Here is a 20,209-nt window from a genome sequence, read left to right as displayed (position 1 = left end):
AGAGATTATGTTGGGGAGTGGTAAAAGAGCAGAGCCACCACTTCAGAGCATTTACATAAATTAATTCAAGATATATCAAAGACCTAAACATAAAAACTAATCAACTGAACGGAAAGCTTTTAGAAGACAATGTTATGAGAATACTTTCATAACCTGGGAGTAGACAAAGGTTTCTTGGAAATTAGAAAGCAGTAATCATGAAAGAATGTATTGATAAGATGAATTTTTTGAAAATTATAATTTTCTGCTCTTCAAAAGACATCTTTAAGAAAATAAATAGGGAAGCCAAAGACTGGGAGAAAATATTTGCAAAACATGAATATGGAAGCTCTGATATATAAAAAGTCCCTATAATTCAATAGTAAAAAGACAAAGAGTTGAGTTAAAAACAAAAGAATAATTTCAACACACTTCAAAGAAGATATATGAATGGCTGATAAGCACATATAAAAGTGCTTGACATCAACAGTCAGTAAGAAAATGCAAATAAAGCCTAGTGAAACACCAATACTAGTTATTAGCACTATTACCATTAATTATTATTATACCAGTATAATAACTAAAATTTAAAAGATAGACAACACTGGGGTGCCTGCATGATTCAGTCGGCTAAGGATCTGCCTGTGACTCAAGTCATAATCCCGGGGTCCTGGGATCGAGTCCTTCATCGGGCTCCTCACTCAGTGGAACTTGCTACTCTGCCTGCCGCTCCCCCTGCTTGTGCTCTCTCTCTCTGACTGACAAATAAAAATTTAAATTTAAAATAATTAATTAATTAAAAAAATAAAAGACAATACCAACTGCTGGAGAAGATGAGAAGCAAACAAAACTCATGTATATTTGTTAGGGATGGGGTAAAATGATACCACCTCTTCAGAGTAATGTTTTATAGAACTAAACACACACCTATCTTATGACCCTACAATTCTAACCCTAGCTATTTAACCAAGAGAAAATGTCTTCAAAAAGACTTGTATGAAAACATTCATTATAACTTTACTGAGAACAGCTTCAAAACAGAAACAGCCCAGATGTTCATCAGTGTAAGAAAGGACAAACCATGGTATCCTACAGACATACCATTACATCCATACACACAAGTTACTAACGGCACAACAGTATGGGTGTCTAAGAAACGTGATGATGAATGAAGGAAACGAGTCACAAAAGACTACCTTTATGTAAGGTATTACAATAGATAAAACGAACCTGTATTGGACAAAGAATTAAAAGAATGCCTTCCGGGGCACCTGGGTGGCTCAGTGGGTTAAAGCCACTGCCTTCGGCTCAGGTCATGACTCCCAGAGTTCTGGGATCGAGCCCCATATCAGGCTCTTTGCTCAGCAGAGCCTGCTTCCCTCTGTCTCTCTGCCTACTTGTGATTTCTGTCTGTCAAATAAATAAATAAAATCTTTAAAAAAAAAAAAATTAAAAAAAAAATAAAAGAATGCCTTCCTTTGGAGAGTAAGAATGAACATTAATCTTCCAAAGGGCATGAGGAGACTTCTTGGGGTATATAACATAAGTAATGTTTTGCATCTTGATCAGGCGTTTGGATTACACACATACATACATGCATTTCACCGTATGGAAATTTTGCCTTCAAAAGCAGAATTATATTTTTATATGTATTTGGAGAATGTCTGCAACTTACTTTGAAATTTGTTAAAAAAAAAAAAAAAAAAAGGATGTACTGGATGGAGGATGGACAGAGCGACAGACAGATATGTGGTAAAATGAGCGTAGTAATTGTCAATTAACAGATTCAAAAAAAAGAAGGGCCCCTGGGTGGCTCAATTGGTTAGGTCACTGCCTTCGACTCAGGTCATGATCTCAGAGTCCTAGATCGAGTCCTGTATGAGGCTTCCATACTCTGCAAGGAGTCTGCTTCTCCCTCTCCCTCTGCCTGCCACTCCCCCTGCTCGTGTTCTCTTTCTGTCAAATAAATAAATAAATGGGAAAAGAAGAAGAAGAATCCAGGTGGTAGCTTTACAGAGGTTCATTATAAAAGTTTTTGAAATTGGACTGTATGCTCATGAAATTTTTCATAACAAAATGAAAAAGTGGGCAAAAGTAAAAATGGGATTAGACCAAGCACACGGTGGTGCACTCAAGAACATGGCTCCCATCCTGTAATGTCTAGTTTTCAGACCTTGGGTTCTATGAAAGTGGCTCAGGGGGTGAAAATTAGACAGGAAGGACCCTGACCCTCATGACCCCATAGCGGCTGCTCTACTCTCATATACTTAATAAACTGGAATTTTGTGCAAATAGCTTTAAAGGCACCAATGGTGCAAAGAAACACACACATGCACACCCAGACAGAAAACCACTGCTGGAGGTGATGACGAGTTTCATCCAAACAAGAACCAGGGGACTCCACAAGGAACAAAACACCCATCTTTCTCAGGAATATCTGGTAAGATGTGCAAAGCAGGGCCTCCTATGTCTCCCCGTAGAAATGAAATACTGAAAGACCTGAAGACCACTGGTTTGCTATCTTGACCTTCCAGATGAGAAACAGGGGTCAGCTAGGAAAGAGACTTCCAGGGGACAGGTCATCCTTGGGAGTCAGTGTGAGGCAGACCAGGCCCAGGCTCACGAGGTGCCACCAGGCCCCTGCTCCTTCTTCTGCAACTCCGCATCCTGCCATGATCCCCAGCACCCCTGAGGAGTATTTAATGAGATTTTCTAGTTACACTGGTGACAAGGTATTTGAAAAATAAGGTCTGTGCTTCACAGGACAAAATGCTTCAAAAACAGAAAGTCCATTTTCTTCATAGTTGCCTGTGTAAGATTATAGGCCTATTTTCAGATTTTGACATTTATTTGAAATTCAGATTCTATTGTATAACCTAATATGAGCTATGGAGATAATTAATATAAATGTGAGTAACTCCGGGTGAAGTAGGAGAATAGAGGAAAAGGAACGTTTTTAAAGTTCAAGCCACTTTCCTATGCCACTTTCCAGCATTTAATTGCCTGCTATTCTCAAACACAAAATTCAAACACTAAACTGAAATCACTCTCCTCTCTAAATCTCTATTACCTATTCAGCACAAAGAGCGTGTGGACGTCTTTTGTATGCATGTGTCTGAGAAGCTGCAGGTAAACTGTTGTCTAGCGGAGCTCTGGAGTTGATCTTTCTGGATAATCAAGATGCCTCTCAACTGAAGCTACCTGGGGATGCGGCGTACCCCTGTCAAGCTACCAATTTTATCTAGGTCTTTCCGATATTCTTCCAATGTCAAAATAGCAGCTTGCCTTTAAGATTTTTCACCTTTATGGAGGAATCAAAGACCACCATCCCCAAAAGCTACCTATCTTTTTACTAACATCTCTTACTAAACGTCTGGTAGAAGAACAAACAAATACTTATAATAATAATAATGGCATTATTATTATTTGTTGAGTCACTAACTGGGCACTTCATATATATTATCTCATTTAGTCACTGTCACAATCCAAGACTGATATTATTTTGTAGAAAAGGAAAATGAGGCTTCGGTTAACACACACCAAAAAAGGGCACTGGTAAGCATCTTCCGATGTTCCAAAGCTACAGTTTTTCCACTGAGTTGGGTAATGAGGATGAATCTCAGCTGTTCTGATCAAGACCCCTCACTCCCATCGCACAGGGTCCCGGGGGGTCGAAGAGAAACTATCATTGGGCACAACAAGTCCTCTAACACAGATGGAGGCTTCAGAAGGGTATACTCGTGCTGCCTCTGTGACCACCCGCTCCTCTTACACACTGCCTCCTCCCCAAGCCACCTGCTCAGCTGCCAATAGCTGGCCTCCCAGTGGAGCAGAACAGGGAGGCAGAGTGTATCCAGGAGGACACCGCAGGTCACGTGAGACATGAGGAGAAGGCCAGACAGCTGCCCTGCCCCGTTACCCACCTGAGGGCCCCCCTTCAGGTCAGCTGGATCTGTTACAAACCCCTGTGATCCCCCTGCAGCACTTACAGCGTCATCTCCATGTCCCCTCTCCTGTGCGGCAATGGCACCGGCCAGCAAATACTCCCTGCAGAGAACCAGGTCCTTGCCACCACAACAGCCAGTCTCTCTGCAGGAAGTGGCCATGGTGGCCTTTCTGAATCACGATTTCAGACACAGAGAAACTGGACCTGGAGGCCACTCGCCTTGAGGTCCCCACATGAAAAAACGCAATGGCTTCTGTGACGTTTGGTGAACTGAAATCTAGGCTGACATCCATGTCGGTGACCACATGCTCAGAAATAAGCATTGAGAGCTCAGGAAAGGAGGCCAGAGCCAGCCCAGTGCTTCCAGCAAAGCAGGCAGAGGGCGCTCCAGAACAGGGCAAGGCTCGGCCTCAGCCTTCATCAGACCCCCAGACCACTGCCACAGACAAGGACCGCTGCCACAGACCACTGCCACATTTTAGTTGGTTACACCTAGTAAACTGTTTCTTTTCTTTTAAAGGGCCTGGGGAGGTGAATTTCATTTCAAAACTCTTAAGTGATAACATTGATGCCACAGTCCTAAGAGGAGAGGAATGAGAGTCTACAGGGTATAAAACTAAGGAGACCAAGACCCCGTCCAGCCCCTGGATAAGCCCCCCGCAGGGTCCTGGCACCACTACTTGGTAGCTTGGCTCACTTTCTCCCTGTTGGGAAGCCTGTCTCTCTGCCTTTCAACACCACTGGGCATCCACAACCCTAAAATCACCATATTTATCATTTTTTGTATGGTTCTTTTCACTTTCATTTCCACTTCCCTATGTGGTCCTCTTTATTTTTATACTGTATGATAAATTGTTATCCTTATTATAAGCTGCCTTCAATTATTTTAGTTAAGAAGTAAAAAAAAAATTTTAATCTTAAATAGAGAGAGAAAGTTAAAAAATAAATCATCATAATTCCCACTTTCTTCTCTGGGCTGGTCTGAGTAAAAAGAAGATAAATTAACTTGTTCAAGTTATATCTAAATAAGAATACTCTGTTTCTGTGTAAGGATCTGAAAGTTTAAGTAAAATCATAGTGATCACATTGGAAAGAGTCTTAAAGACCACAAAGACCAACTTGGTCATCTTACGGAAGAGAAAACAGCCCCAGAAGACAATCAGCAAGGATCACAATGTTATTTGTGGGTGCACCACAACTTTACAGCGTAACATCCATGCAATCAGTGCTTTCAAATACCTAAAGGGGACAATATCCAACCACCTCTCCTGAGCCACATATCAGCCTCAGGACACACACATTCCACCACTTCATCACAGTGGAGAACAGTCACCAACAGTTCTACTTTGCCAAGCAACATTCACTTGTACAATTATTTAAAAAGTGTGTCACATTTACTTATTTTTCTGAAACTGAGTGGAAACTAACAGCACAACTGAAATGAAGATGGACATAATGAAGGGTATAAAAGTGATGGCTCACCGTCAGCTGGCCACTGAGAAGACAGAAGTTGTCCAATTCAACGTGCAACGGGAAAAGGGAAAAAGGCAGATGTCCCCAGCACCAAGACCATAATGTCTAAAGACAGTCCAAGCAATGAGGGTCAGTGACAGAAAATTTTAGAAAGATGACTAAAATACTAAATGAAAACTAGCATCAGTAGAACATTCCACTAACTCAAATACAGAGGGTGGGTGGGGAGCTTCACGGGTCTGTTGGCCAGGTATATACCTTATTACAAGAACCAGGGTAATTAGGACCTTGTTAAAAAGAAGAAAGGACAAGTTTCTGCTCTACCCCTTATAAAACTACCACTGATAACTCCTTACTTCTAACAGTATTAACAGTTCATTTCAGATTGCAGACAATATGACTACAGACAGAAGCAAATATGAGCTACAAAATCACTACCTTGTACAACTATCAACACTTCAGGTTAACCTAAGTTTAATATTCTAGAAAGACATGGACATTGTATAACAGTTGGACATAAAAATACACATTTATGTTTTAGTTCTCTGGCAATATAGAGCCACATGTTTAACTTCTGTACATGGAAGTTTTAAAACCTTTCTCAGGAGTAAATTGTGAATGAAAGCACATGGCAGCCTGTAGTGGCAGAGAAAAGACTGAAACCCACCCTCCTGGGCAGTATGTTTATATTTCTTCTGGTAGGCTTCTCTCCTCTGAGCAGATGGCACTGGCTGTGTGACATCTACTCTGGCTCCTCACAAACTATTGGTTATTGCTCATGTTATTGGCAGAGAATTCCAAGATCCGTAGGACAGATATAAATGAAACACTGATCTGTTGGCTGTTCCTCCACTCCGATCTTAATACATGAAAAACTTGGTCAAAGACAATTCACATTTAATTTCACCTACTTTTTAAAAATAAAGTACTTCCAAGGAAATTAGTATTGAATCATAAGCAAAAATTCATCAGAGAAGTAAATAAACTGAACCACAAAAACCACAAAACTCTCAGACACATTTACAGGCTTCTCACTGCAAGACAGGAGGCAAAGAAGTAGGAAGATGGAATGGTTCCTCCAAGAAAAAGCACTCAGGATTGCCAAGATCTGCAAGGTAGCCAGAGGATGACTATCTAGATTTCCATTCACATGTACTGACTTGGTTAAATAAATAAAATAAAAACAGTAATATCACAGAGTCATAATAAGACTAACAAGTGGAAGGTAAAAATTAAAAATTTCAGTGCCCTCTTCTTTGTCTTTTGGTGGCCTAGGAAGTTAGTCTTTTCTACTGTTTTCTTCTAAGGAACTATTTTAGGCCTTATTTACCTAGTCGTACAAATTGCCATATGTTCTATCTTTTAAAAAGTCTCATCTTTCTCTCCAGCTACTAATCCATTAATCTCCACTCCTGCACCACAGAACACCTCCAAAGTGTTACATATTAATGTCTCTAATTCCTCTGCTCCATTCTCTGGGAATTAGACCCACAAGGCATATTTATTCAACCACAACAGTAGCTCCTGTCCAGATCATCAGTAACCTCTATATTAGTAATCCCAATGGCAGTGCTCAGCCTCCATTATTCTTGAACAATCAGCAGCATTTGACAAAGTTGTTCCCTTCTTTTTCTTGGAACACATTCTTCTCTTAGGTCTCAGCGCAGCACCTGGACTTCTCCTCTCTCGCTAGCTCTTCCTTACTGGTCATTAGCTTATTCCTGCTCATCAGCCCTCTAAACACTGAAATGCCCCAGGACTCAGTCCTCAAGCCATCCTCTTGTACTACACTCACTCCCCTAGGTGATCTGATCCATCTCACAATTTTAAATACCATCCATAAACTGAAACATTCTGATTATATCCCTAGCTAAAACCTCTTTCTCTACACTCCAAACCTACTAACCTACTGCCTACTCAGCATCTCTACCTGGATGTCTAGTAGTCCTATTACATCCAAACGCAAACCTATTACATCCAACGCTAAGCTCTTGATTTTGCATTGCCCCCTCCAGTGTGCTCTTCCTCACTTTGTCCTTCTAGTGGATCAAGTCAGAAACCTTGGAATCACATGTGATTTCTTTCTCATGCTTCTTATTGAGTCCATAAGCAACTTTTTTGTTAGCTCTACCTTTAAAACATATGATGATCTGGGCAGATCAGTTGGTTAAGCGTCTGACTCTTGGTTTCCGCTCAGGTCATGATCTCAGGGTACTGAGATCAAGCCCTGCATTAGGCTCCACGCTCAGCACGGAGTCTGCCTAAGATTCTTGCCCCCCCCAACCCTGTGCTCCTCTACCTCTTCACGTGCTCCCTCTCTAAAATAAATAAACAAAATCTTTAAAACACATGTTGATTCCAACTTTTTTACCTATCTCCACCATTAGCACCCCAATCTAAACCACCAGTAGCTCTCACTTGAAATTTTACAATTGATTCCTAACTGTTCTGTTTCCATCCTTATTCTCCTACAACCAACTTTCACACAGTTGCAAGAGTAATCCTTTAAAAACTTAGCATAGCCTCAGCTCCAAAATCTCTGTCCAACATAAGATGACCCCCGATAACCCACATCCTTATATAATCCTTTCCTCTTGACTATGAGCAGGATTTGCAAATATGAAGACTATCAGTTCCATGACTACGTTATGTTATATGGCAAAGGTGAAAGGGTTTTACAGATGTGGTTATAGTCCCTAATCAGTTAACTGTGAGTTCATCAAAAGGGTGATCATCCTGAATGGATCCAGGCCAGTCAAGGGAGCCCTTGCCACAAGGGTGCAGGTCTTCCCTGGGGACAGAGGCTGGAAGCAGCAAAGACTTTCCTACTGGCCTTAAAATATCAAAGAGCTACAATGTGAATTACCTACAAAGGCAGTTATATGACAGGGTATTGTGGGAGGCCTCTAGAAGCTAAGGGCCTCCATACAACAGTTGCAAAGAACTGAATTCTGACAACAACCACACAAATTCAGATGAAGACCCCAAGTTCCAGATGAAAATGTAGCCCAATGGCACCTTAATTTCAGTCTTTCAAGACTCTGAAGAAAAAACCCCTACCTGAGCTGTGGCTAGATTTCTCACCTCCAGAAACTGAGACAATAAATGGGTGTTGAATTAAGACACTAAGTATTATGTACCAAGAGGGTGTATATTCAATAAACACTGTTGAGCAAATGGTTTCTCCTTCCTTTAGATGCTCCAAATCATAAAAGCTACATGAATCAAGCTTCCCAATACAACTGAAATTTCTGATTGTCTGATTAGAGGCTATTTTATCACCAATTCACAGGACTTGATATCCTACAGAATTAGGCAGTGAAAAAGGGGCACATCATTTCAATCAAATAGTATATGACGGTAAAAATCAAATTCCAAAAGAAAATAAATCAGGGGCTTCTTCATTTTCCTTTTCTATTGTAAACAAGTGCATCACAAATGCTCTTAGCATTGATTAAAAAAGGAAACAGAAAAATAACAGCACAGAGAATTTTGTCAGTCTGAAGATGTGATGTGATGCTAAGTAATTAGGGGGAAACTTCCCTGCTATATTTTTAGAGGTTTTAAATAGCCTGCCTTTGTTCAAATAATTCTTTCACTCTGGAGTATCTAAAGTATAATTCTGGGTAGAGGTTACATGTTTGAAGACAAAAATAAAATCCACCAAAAAATTAAATGAATTTAGGATGTCAGTGTAGAAGATACTCAAGGCAAGAATATGAAAATAAAAAGTGACACCATCACAATCCCATTAGGGCTGTGGGAACACCACACTAGGAGACAGCCAAACTCCGCCTACCATCTCCCTGGATAATTCTTACAGTTTCCCTCAAAACTTCTCTTACAGGACATATAATCTGTATGCATGGCCAGACAGCAGGCAAGTGAAATTGGAACCAAAATTCACTCCCAAAAGCATCTCTCCCTCCATTTTGTCTCCTCAGCCGCCATGCAGACAGAGCTCCTTCTCCACCTACATCCAATTAATTTAGAGCTTTGGCAACCTCCACACAAGGACAGAAGATGGCACAGCCTTGACGTGAAAGAACAGGTAGCTTCCAGGGAAGGACCCCAATGCCCACCACAAGACAGGCTTCAGATAGCCACGCCCAAGATCCACTTCCATCTCTCCTCTAAGGAAAGGGTACTGCTGGTTGTCTAGTAATTTCTAATATTAGGAAATGTATGCGAAAAGGGATTTTGTAAAATGCCGAATTTCCTGGCTTTGATTCTCAAGGAAAAGACTTTCAAATTAAATGAATTCATTTATTTACATAGGAATCATGAGGATCAGAGAAGAAAAGTGACAATTCCTATAAAGCATTCTGAGACCTTAGGAATAAACACACACACACACACACAATAGGATTAACTTTTACCCAAAGCTGACCTTAGTGAGAATTTGCTCCTTGACTGATTAAAAACTAATCAATGAGTTTGGAATATTTCTAGGATATACAGTCTTCCCCCTGGAGCACATGCCACCACCCCAAATCCAACAAAACCTTCTTCCTGGATATTTGAGAGAAGCAAGGCCATCTGAAAAGACATCTAGGTGACTGACTAGTTTGCCCAGAGCAAGATAATTTATCACAGAGTGAGGCTCAACATAAATAGCCAAACAGCCTCAAGATCGACCCTAGCTAACTGTGATGATTAAATGAGAAAGGCACAGAGGAGCTCATTAAGTATTTAGCGATTATTAATATTGTTATTAATCTAATTAACCATGACTAGAGACATCGTAGTTATCTTCGATTGAGTTGGTTAGGAATCTTTCATAGGTAAAATTAAGTAACTTGTTACCGAGATGAAACTTGTCACCAATTAAGTGACAGATTCTAAGAAGTTACACACAGTGGCTATGGAATACATTTTTCCCAAAAGTATATAAAATAATGACAGAGAAGTAGAGTCGTGCCACTCACCACAAAGTCATGACTTTGGCCACACTGTTATTTTTACCATCTTGCATTTTTCATGTCTTTTTGGTATATTTCCAGAGCAATATTTTTTCATTTTAATGGAAAAGCCATTTAAAAAAATATTTAGTTTCTACTCATTTTTTTTTAAGATTTTTATTTACTTATTTGACAGACAGAGATCATAAGTAGGCAGAGAGGCAGGTAGAGAGAGAGAGAGGAAGGGAAGCAGGCTCCCTGCTGAGCAGAAAACCTGATGTGGGGCTTGATCCCAGGACTCTGGGATCATGAGGCTTCAACCCACTGAGCCAACCAGGAGCCCCTCCACTCATTTTTAATAGTAACATATGAAGCCCAGAAAACAACTTATGTATTATAGCTTCTATGCCATGATCACTGTGAAAATAATATATTTGAGAAAAATATATATATATTCAGCAAAGAACAGTAACAAGCATGTATTGTGACCGTTATTAAGATAGTATTTTTGAGAAAAAGAGAATATACAGAAAAGGCTAGTAGATCGGGACAGCATGTAGAAAAATTACAAGAAGCATGTTTCAGAGCACTTAGCACCAAAATACAGGCAGTCTCCCACTCATTCATTCAAAACACAGCGGCAGTGCCAACCACTGGGGATTTGTGGGAAATGCGACCCAGCCGTGAAACACGGTGGAAAACTCTAAACATGTCTCAAATACACAGAAAGCATAAAGCGCCCTGTGACTCGAGGAACTACTGGCAGAAATGATCAGAGAAAGCCTCCTCACTGAAGGGAACTTCTGAGAAATCCTGCCAGGAGAAAGGTTTGGTAACGAAGTGGATGGAAGAAAAGGCAGGTATCTTAAACAAGGGGAAAGGCAAGTCACTGCTGCAGAAGCTTCCAGAGAACAGCTCCCACCATTTCTATGGAGATTCTATTCAGAACTCTCAGACAAGTGACAAGCTACACAAAAGACTGCTGAGGAGAAAAGAGGGAAGACACCTGCATACAGGCAAAGGTACCCCCAGGTTAGGAAGGAAACACACCAAAGCAAACTGAGCAGGTGGTTTCAGCTTTCTGGCAGCAGAGACAATTCGTGAGCTAGAAAACAGCACACCGCAAAAGCAGGTAAACTAGTAAAAAAATGTTACCTGCCTACTAAAGGAAAGATAATTCTGCTGAGTCTCTAATGGAAATTATTTTTTCTACATAGTCAATATCTATTATAACAATTATCCATAAAAGTTAGATTTTAATTTAGAACCACTGAACTCATGTTTTTCTTTAAGATTTATTAATTTGCGAGAGAGAGAGAGAGAGAGAGAGTGTGTGTGTGTGTGTGTGTGTGCGCGCGCGAGCGTGTGTGTGTATAAGCGGGTGTAGGAGTAGAGGGAGAGAATCTCAAGTCCCCCCTGAGATTAAGACCTGAGCCGAAACCAAGAGTCAGACACCTGACTAAGTGACCCTGGTGCCCCACTCATATTTTCTAACTCTGAATTTCTCTTTCCCAATTATCACCAAGTTTCTGCCTAGAAATGTAAAAAGGAAAAAAATATATAATAATCTATTTAAAAACCTGCTTTCAATAAGTTTTCAAAGCAACTATTTTAACAAATTTTCTCTAAACTTACAATTATTCTTCCAAAATATGAACAGATTTCACTGATGCATTACCAAGGAAATGTGGCAATTTCGAAAAACCTTTCCTCACAGTAGAAAGGAACCTGCAGTCTCTAGGTAAGTTATAAAATCATTCCTAACAGAGTAAGTACTTTACAACCAATCTTTTTTTTTTTTAATTTTAGGACTCGGCCAATGCAAGAACATACAGGAAGTAATGGAACAGGGCTCCTGAAAAAAAGGAACCAAAGTATTATTGGCCACAACATAACTATCGATCTAGAAACTCAAATGAATCGACTGATAAGCTATTAGAACAAATAAGTTTGTTCAAGGGAATGAACTTAAAATTCCTAAAAATCAATAGCATTTTCAATCCCAGTAATAACCAACAGAAAATAAAGTGACAATGAAAAAATCATTTATAATAACAATGAGTAAGTAGTCCCCCCTTTATCCACGGTTTCACTTTCCTCTGTTCCAATTACCCACAGTCAGCACGGAACAGGATGTGACCCTCCTGACGTACTGCCAGCAGGACAGAAACCTAACACCACGTCATAGTGCCTGCATGGTTCCCCTCGCTCCACCCCCTCACATGGGCATTTTTTTTTTTTTTAAGATTTTATTTATTTATTTGACAGAGAGAAATCACAAGTAGATGGAGAGGCAGGCAGAGAGAGAGAGAGGGAAGCAGGCTCTCCGCTGAGCAGAGAACACGATGCGGGACTCGATCCCAGGACTCTGAGATCATGACCTGAGCCGAAGGCAGCGGCTTAACCCACTGGGCCACCCAGGCGCCCCTCACATGGGCATTTTATCATCTCACATTATCACAAGATGGATGAGTACAGTACAGTAAGAAATTCTGAGAAAAAGACCACATTCACATAACTTCTATTACACTACACTGTTATCATTATTCTATTTTATTATTAGTTATTTTTAATCTGTTACTGTGCCTAATTTACAAACTTTATCATTGGTATGTACAGGGAGGAAAAAAACATAGGATATACAGGGATCTATATTGTCTATGGTTTCAGGTACCTGCTATGGGTCTTAGGATAGATCCCTTGTAAATAACAGGGGGGACTACTGGGTATAAAGAGGTAAATTCGAAGCAAATTGCAAGAATCTACAAAGAACCATGAAAGATCAGAATAAATAGTGATATATGTTGACTGTGGAGACTAAAGAGTATAAAATGCCAGCTCTATCCAAATTATTTTAATGTAACTCCCAACAGAAATTTCTATGGGAGTGGTTAGGAGGACTTTAAACAATACCCAACTTCATTTGAAAAACTAAACAAGTGAGTAAACAAGAAGGTTGTTGAAAAATAACAAGAAAAAAGCAACAATGAAAACTGGTGAAAGAATCGATACGGTGAACAGATTCCTTTTTTAAAATTTAATATATATATCCTCATAAACCAGTGTAGAAATAAATTACATAAGGAATAGTGTGTTAAGAAACTATTTGGGAGAAAAATGAACTCATCTCCACTTCATGTTATATGCCTAAACAGAGTGTGGAGAGTTCTGTGGGATGTTCTGTTACAAGTTTAAAAACAAAAGAAAACAAACAAAAGCAGAAGAAATATTGGTAATTCCTTGATCCGGGGTTAGAAATGACTGCTCTACAAAAGAAGCGGATGAAATAAATGGAGGACACATAAATTTGACATGAAAATTTAAGACATCTGATATTTATAAATATCAAAAAACTTGAAAGTTTAGAAAAGAAATTGGGGGAAATCTCTGCAGTGAAGGATACAGCCAGCACTGTTTACTTGAGCTCTGGGACAGAGTATCAGCTCTTTGAAATGCTGATGGCCTTTTCAACATTCTACTCCACATAAATAGTTCTTTGCATCATTTTAAGTACAGATCTGGAAAACACAAGCTATATTTTATTTCAGAAACAAATCTGGGCTTTGGAAAATAGTTTATTTGCCCATAGATTTATGAGATCTCAAATATGTGAAAAAATATCTTTGATCTTAGAAATAGTTTGAAGACTCTGAGCCGTCAGTTACATGGGTATGAAATAAAGTCTCTGAAATTTTTAAAAACCATCAGACTGCCATGTCTTTGTTCTTTCAGAGAAAAAGCTATCTTATCTTATAACTCTTGAAGATATATTTAGAACTAAGATTTTTTTCCCTCTACTCTGAGCTTTCTTACAAAAACGCAACCTTACCTTTCAGTCTGTTTTAATCCCAAAAGAGACAGTATCTGAAAAACAAAAATAAAACACGATAGGAAAAAAAAGTTGAAAATTAATGGCTCAATACAGTTATGCCTCTGTGGTTTTTCATATTAAGTCTTACAAGAGCTCTGTGAAGAAACAGGTCCACTATTTCTCTAAGTTTGCACTAGAAAGACCTTAAGCAAGTGGGGGCAGCACCTCTGGGGTTCAGCACAGTGTGAACAATAAAATCTCCTGTCTCTCTCTTCGCTGTAAAAGGCCAAATATCTGGCCAAAGGTAAAAAACGAGTAGAGTTAAATGCATTGCTATCCACTATCTACTATGCCTCTTGTTTTTTTTTTTTTTTTTTTTTTTTTTTTCTCAAAGATTTTATTTATTTATTTGACAGAGAGAGATCACAAGTAGGCAGAGAGGCAGGCAGAGAGAGAGAGAGGGAAGCAGGCTCTCTGCTGAGCAGGAAGCCCGATGCGGGACTCGATCCCAGGACCCTGAGATCATGACCTGAGCCGAAGGCAGCGGCTTAACCCACTGAGCCACCCAGGCGCCCTACTATGCCTCTTGTACATGTAAGTACTAACACTTACTATTGGGCAGTACAACTAAATAAAAATGAGGTCAATGTTTACATGTCAAATGTTAAAGTTTGGTTTCTTTGTTTTACTTTCCACTTTGATAAATATTAAATATTTTTTTATTACTGGCCACATAATTTTTCCAAAACTTAACCTGTAGAAGTAACAGTGAGAAACTCCTTCACGACACTTCTACACCCTGAGTCACTCGATGTAATTTTTCTTTACCTAATAACATTGGGAAAGTATTTTTAAAAGGGCGGGGGGAGCTACATTGCAATTACTAATTGTTCATAACACATTAATTTTCACCTACCTATATTTGACCATAAGAAACAGTTTGAGATTGTTTTTATCTGGATGATATGTGTGCATTTACTTAAATCAATTCTGAATTTCAATACTGGCAAAAAAAAAAAAAAAAAAAAAGACATCAATATGTAAATGCAAGGCACAAATTTAAAAAAAAAACTACTTATAGTTTCACAGATACAGTCCATCAAACCAGGGAGCCTCAGCACTCTGAAGAAGAAACATCAGCACAAAGCACCTGCACATGGTTACCCCCTGGTTAACTATGGATCTTTCCCTGGCCATTTGTTGTCTTGTCCTTCCTACCTGCCCTCCCTACAGTTTCCCTTTCCCACCTAGGTCATAACAAAGGATCAGATTGGGGAAGAACTGAAATGGAAGTGGAATTTGCAAATGTATGAGTCCCTTAAAGCAGTAAAAACCCCTGAAGCCAGGATGCTGATTTCGAAGTAGCCATTCCGGACCACTACACAGAACTAGAGCATGGTTACATTGCCAGGGAACCAATGCTCTGACAGGTCAAATGGCAACAAAGAGATGGTCACATGACTTAGAAACCAAATTTAGTTCCACCAACTTCAGAGAAATCATTACATCATCACAGAAATCATAGAAGTGCAATATCAGATCCTAATCTTAAGTGGTAGATAGCAAGCCTTGCTTCTCAAAGTAGGGCTTATATACACGTGGAGCTAGGTGGCAAAAGACAAGGGCTCCACATTACCACAAGACAAGCATGGCTCATCTGTCAAGACTGCAAATACTGACTGAATCATTTATTTTTGCCTGGGGGGGGACACATGAGTTTTTTAAATAACTTCCCTGATAGTAAGTGATTCACAATTATTTCACATTAAAAAAACAAACAAACAAATAAGAAAATATTATAGAAGAGAACAAAGAAAAAAACCAATAAGGTTAAACCAAAGCACCAAACTATAAAACATTCCATACTTGAGACCACCCCTTTAAGACTACTTAGATCCCCAGGTGATGGTAAGATAATGAGATGGAAAATTCACTCTGCCCTGCCCTTCGGGATTCTTCAAGGTCAAGCTCTGACATCATCATTACAACTCCACCCCCATCTCCACCATGACCACTGCTCATATAACTTACTAAATGACTCATTATACCTGAAACCATACTAAGTTCTTTATATACATATTCTCATCTATTGTTGCTAAGTTGATAAACTTGGGAATTTTAAATCTGTACTATCAGACTTTTAAAAACTAATATTATTCACTGATAAATCATGTATATGGTAATAAAATTCAAATGTTATTAAAGGGTAAACAGTGAAAGTAAACATCCACTGCCTCCCGTACCTCCCTATAAACATTTTATATGTATTATACAATTGAATACATGTAGGTACACACATACACATATAAAGCCCCCTCCCGTAGACTTAACCTTTTTTAAAATTTTATCTTTTCATTGTTCCAAGATTCATTGTCTATACGCACACTCATTGCTCCATGAAATACCTGCCCTCCTTAATACCCACCACCAGGCCCTCCCAACCCCCACCTTCTCCCCTCCAAAACCCTCAGTTTGTTTCTCAGAGTCCACAGTCTCTCATGGTTCGTTTCCTCTGGAGGCCAAGAAAAACAAGGCTGTACCCACCTCGAGTCAAGCCCTGACATAAGTACAGCCATCTTGACAAAGCAAAAGCTGGCACCTTGCACCCCCTCTCCACCCGCTCCCCTCCCCTCAGTAGTATGTGTTACATTCCTCAGCTACCCTTGGCTGCCCTAAAAGAAAAACAAATAGTTAACTTGCAGAGATCACAATCCTGCAAGACAGGAGTCTCCCTTGGTTTACAAATGTCCTAGAGATTTAACAATAGCCCAATTTCCAGAGGCAAATAACTCAGTTCCCCAAAGCCCTAATGTCACCCTCCCCACCATAAAACTGAAGCAGGCTGAGGCAGAAGGAAATGTAAATAAAGTTAAATTTCTTCTAAACCTAAATCTCACTAACAAGGACACTTAATAGGAGCAATGTGAAACTTTATCTCTAAACCTCCAAGATAGTGTCAGTGATCATTCCAAAGCATATGACCCACTGATATACATCTGAAGAGTCTCAAGAGAAGATTTTTACTACTGGTAATAAATAACCTTTCTCCCAACAACAGCTAGCCCCTAAAGATCCTAAAGACCTTGCTTCCAAAATTCCTTAGAGACTAACATCATTCCCTTTGTCCTCACCCACCGACCGACGAGTCCACTCCTACTCTGCCTTTAAAAACTCTGACTGTAGTCTGGTTCAGGGTCCAAGTCCCTACACCACTGCCTCGGGTATACTTGGGCCCAAGCTTAAGCATGTCACCTCGGGGTCCAAGTCCCTCTCCGCTGTGTCAGGTATACTTGGGCCCAAGCTTAAGCTTGTCAAATAAACCCTCGTGTGATTACATCAGTGTTGGCTCCTTGGTGGTCTCTCAGACGCGAAAACTCAGGCATAACACTCCCCCTCTGATTTCCTCCAACTCACTTCTCCTCTCCCTCACCCAATGTCCTCCATGTTACTCCTTATGCTCCACAAGTGAAACCATATGATAACTGATTCTCTTTGCTTGACTTATTTCACTCAGCATAATCTCCTTCAGTCCCGTCCATGTTGATACAAAAGTTGGGTATTCATCCTTTCTGATGGAGGCATAATATTCCATTGTATATATCTTCTTCATCCATTTGTCCATTGAAGAGCATCTTGGCTCTTTCCACAGTTTGGTGACCGTGGCCATTGCTGCTATGAACACTGGGGTACAGACGGCCCTTCTGTTCACTACCCACAGACTTAATTTTTACGCAAATGTTAGCATACTGCTCTACATCATATTCTTGCCAGTTAAGAATTTACACTGATAATATTCCATAGAAGTCAAGTAGGACACTGAGATCTACCTCATTCTTTTTAATGGTGCAGATTGTTCCACATTCCATCACACGAAAGCTCCACCATGTATTTAATTCAGCCACATCCTTGTTGATGAACATTGACAATTTTTCCAACATTTTGTTAAACTGAATAAATCTATTTAAAAAATCCTCTTGTACACATGTTTGCATACACATTCTTGCATTTTGAGAATCAACTCCTAAAAGCTGAACTGCAAGGTCAAATGGCATATTCATTTTACATCTGAACGGATACAGTCTAATGGATCTCCCAAGTGGCAATGCACTAGTTACAAGTCCCACCAAGGAGCCCCACCACCAATTATGAGTGTTACATTCCCTATATCCTTTGTGGCACCATAAATGATCAAATCATTTTATCTCTGTACTGCAAAGAGTTTTAGTAAAATAAAGTTACACTAAATAATTTTTAAGAAGATTTTTTTTAAATCTGACTTTTGTGCAAAGAACTATTGTTTAAATCACCATCCACGAAATCAAAGAATTTAAAATGTAGGAAGCTGGAGCACCATGGTATTCACAATGAAACACAGAAATACATTTATGAAAGAACCTATGATTAATAAGAGAACAGCATAAGGTCCCACAGAGGTGCCGAAGAAAGAATAGCAAATGCAGACGGTGACCGGGAATGCACTCATGGAAGAGGTAAGACTAAAAATTAGTGAAGTCTGGGCAGCCAGGAAAGTAGAGGGAAGAGGAAGCAGACGGTGTACAAACAAGATGAATAAAGGGAGATTTCAAAGTCCAAACAAATACTTTATGTTGGATGCAACTGGTCTAATACCTAGCTAGGGGTTGCTCAAAATACCAACAGCGCAGAGAAGAAAAGCAAAACAAAAGCCAAATAAGACAGCTTTACAAGTTGTAGTGGCTGAAAAGAATTTCTAAAAATCAACTCTAAATGGAGAGCAGCAATTCAGAAAGGTTCTAGGTGACTATATCCTTTAAAAAGGTTCAAAACCCTAGTAGGGCAGGACTTTCCTTAGACATTTTTTAGATGCACTATAGGATGCTCTTAAAAACATCTACTTAATATCATCATTTTGCTCAAAATAAAAGGAAGTAAAAAATGATGCTATAACTTCACTTCATGTTTTATCTTGCCGATAACTGCAATCTTTTCAAACCCAAGACGGCAGCAAACTCCAGCAAAAACAAGGGTTTTGAAGGAAAAAGTTCTGGGTTCAAATTTGCACCCACCTTAACTAGCAAGTCATTTAATCTTTGAAATCTCATCTGCAAAATGTTACAAATGCTATGCAAATGAAATTATATAGATACAAGATTGATTGATTCATAGACAATATTTAAACCTAGAGGGAAAGAGAGACTCTACACATAGAATCTAGCTGGGTGCCGGGGCGCCTGGGTGGCTCAGTGGGTTAAAGCCTCTGCCTTCGGCTCAGGTCATGATCCCAGGGTCCTGGGATCGAGTCCCACATCGGGCTCTCTGCTCAGCGGGGGGCCTGCTTCCTCCTCTCTCTCTCTGCCTGCCTCTGCCTACTTGTGATCTCTATCTGGCAAATAAATAAATAAAATCTTAAAAAAAAAAAAAAAAAAGAATCTAGCTGGGTGCCTAACATACAATGAGTGAGCTCTACACACAATTTTTCTTTCTTCCCTTCTAGCCCACTTCAAGTAAAACCAAAATATATAGTACCACTTACATACTGACTGCTCCCAAGCCCATCTTTTAGTTTTCTCCAATTTCATTGAGATAATTCCATCAAAGCAGTAAAAAAAAAAAAAAAAAGAAAAAGAAAAAATGACTCAGTGATAAAGAATGCCTAAGCAATTCGACATTTTACCAGTTGCTGATACAAAACAAAACCAAAAAAAAGCATTTTGAATTAAATTAAAGAGGTCATATGTAAAAACCCTATATCAATACAACATTCTTGATCTGATCTATCACCCTAAGAATTGTTCATTTTGCTTAATAAAAGAGAACTCCTAATATCTACTCTTCTATTATTAATACTGAACCACTATGGTTTTTTGTTTATTTTGGGTGTGTGTGTGTGTGTGTGTGTTTTTATTTAATTTCTTTTCAGTGTAACAGAATTCATTGTTTATGTACCACACCCAGTGCTCCATGCAATCCGTGCCCTCCTTAATACCCACCACCTAGTTCCCCCAACCTCCCACCCCCGCCCCTTCAAAATCCTTATATTGTTTTTCAGAGTCCATAGTCTCTCATGGTTCACCTTCCCTTCCAATTTCCCTCAACTCCCTTCTCCTCTCCATCTCCCCT

At 39.5% G+C, this 20,209-nt stretch overlaps 1 protein-coding gene across 5 annotated transcripts in view; it reads right to left on the bottom strand.

The window, feature by feature from the left end:
- Positions 1–20,209, bottom strand: part of FARS2 (phenylalanyl-tRNA synthetase 2, mitochondrial) — a 522,892-nt gene that overhangs the window by 412,729 nt on the left and 89,954 nt on the right. For 2 of the 5 annotated variants that reach the window (XM_032341008.1, XM_032341012.1), the window contains one exon: positions 14,129–14,163. The exons of the other annotated variants lie outside the window; for them this stretch is intronic. The gene's annotated coding sequence lies outside the window, so the exon portion shown is untranslated. Of the gene's footprint in view, positions 1–14,128; positions 14,164–20,209 lie in introns of those variants that run through there. 5 annotated transcript variants of the gene reach the window in all.

The sequence above is a fragment of the Mustela erminea genome, chromosome 4, assembly GCF_009829155.1.
Source record: "Mustela erminea isolate mMusErm1 chromosome 4, mMusErm1.Pri, whole genome shotgun sequence".
Lineage (NCBI taxonomy): Eukaryota > Metazoa > Chordata > Mammalia > Carnivora > Mustelidae > Mustela > Mustela erminea.
Note: the sequence above shows the minus strand (reverse complement) of the source record. Positions and strands in the feature narration are given on the sequence as shown.